The sequence below is a fragment of the Myotis davidii genome, unplaced genomic scaffold (assembly GCF_000327345.1).
Source record: "Myotis davidii unplaced genomic scaffold, ASM32734v1 scaffold370, whole genome shotgun sequence".
Classification (NCBI taxonomy): Eukaryota; Metazoa; Chordata; class Mammalia; order Chiroptera; family Vespertilionidae; genus Myotis; species Myotis davidii.
In genome coordinates, this window is record NW_006288615.1 from 7,959,908 (window position 1) to 7,961,732 (window position 1,825).

Consider the following 1,825-nt stretch of genomic DNA (forward strand, 5'->3'; position numbering starts at 1 on the left):
TGCATAAGGAGAAAAAGCTACTGACCTGCCTGCCTTAAGATCTTCTGATTATCCTTGTCAGTCCTTTTTATGGACTCTTCTTTAAATGGCAAGAAGAAATTTACAATGTGTCTATATTCAAATAGATAGTTATCGCTGTCCCTGTAGTAGGGCTCCCCTTACTTGACTTGTTCTCTCAGAACCAACTAAGGGACCTTTATTTCTTTATAGGGTCTCATATGTCACAGGACCTCACAGGGTCTGTAATTCCTGTAACAAAGGGCTAGGACTCACCACTTTACTACTTCCCTCTGTTCTGAACAGTTTCCTACAGTTGAGGTTTGTGCCACTCCTGACATGGGCATGGTCATACAGGCCTGCAAGACAGTATACAGGCTGCCAATTGTCTCTCAATAGAGACCAAAACCTGATGGGTATTCTTCTTTGCCCAGTTGGGCACCTGCCCTTTTGACAACTGCATTTAAATCTGTAGGAGAATTAAAGATTACTATATTTATATAATGAAGTATAACATTCGCACTGTGGCCGCTTCTGACAGCTAACTCTTCTGCTACTAAACATGACACATGGTAGGGCTATACAAACATCTTAGGAAGGTGACTAAAATCTATTCTTAACCTTCCCACTCAAAGCAAAATTGTCCTTGTCTCTCTGGAGCCATGTCTATGAAGATGCAGGCATCATCTAAATCTATTATAGTTTTCTGCAGACTACTGTCAGGGCTGTACGTGGTGCCCAGTTCTCCTTTCTAGCCACAAACACAGTCTGTCCAATTTCCCTAAAATGTATTCTGGCACAGGAGAAAGTTGTTTTGCTGTACACAGGCAGCTTAACACCTATACAACTGAGCTTGGACCTCTGCCTAGCAAACTGCAGTTTATAAGTTCAATATGCAGCCTCCGGTTCTTCCAACCCAATGGGGTCTCAGCCAGTCTCTCAGTCAGACTCCTCCTCTTTTGGAGAATTTCAAAGTCCTGATGGCTCCTGGGTCCAGGGAGAGTGCCTTTCTTTTGCCCTTTTTGTTAATCCTGTTTATCAGTTACAGGGCCCTGCTATGCTTGTCTTCCCACCAGTCCCCTTTGTGGCAGAGCAGCGACCAGGCCTCTCCCAAGGGAGTGCACTGGAAGGGGATATCAGCCCCTCCTCTTCCAGCAGCAACAGGTACTGAACCCTTTTAGTACATTTGCAAACAGGCAGCTTTCATTAGCTCTATCTGCTGCTTTCACAGATCCCGGGCTCAATGCTCTATTCCTGGGGCTGCAGGAAGGCTAGTAGCAGTCACTGGTTTCTGTTTTAACTGCTGTAGCCAGCAAGCCAAAGGCCTAAGTCTTGTATTGCTTGTTGTAAAACACTCATTACTCACTGGGCAGCAGTGGGGCAGCTCTAGTGTCGGGTAAATTTCTGCTGTCCCCCACTTTTCTCACTGTGGCGGCTTCATCCAGGGCCACCACAGGCAGCTTGGGCATCCAGCCTCTGCCCACCCTCCCCCCACCTCCGTCTTCTTTAACCTGGCTCTCAGGGGCTGAGTCTGCCTAGCAACCAGTTCTAAATCACCAGGGCAGCTGCGGACTTCAGCTTCGTTTCTCCTTTACTTGGCTCCTGGGAGTTTAGGTTTTGGTTTTGGTTTTTGTTTTTTAATGTATTAGAATTCTTTATTCTTAGAAACCTCAATCCTTTATTGATTACCAAAAGTGAACAGTCATCATTTTTAGATTAATATTTATGAACATATTTTAAATGTACTTTTGCTTTCAAGAAAACATACCTAGACCTTCTGTGATAAAACTAAGAACAGGTAAATTGAAACTTGTCTAGTACAAACTGC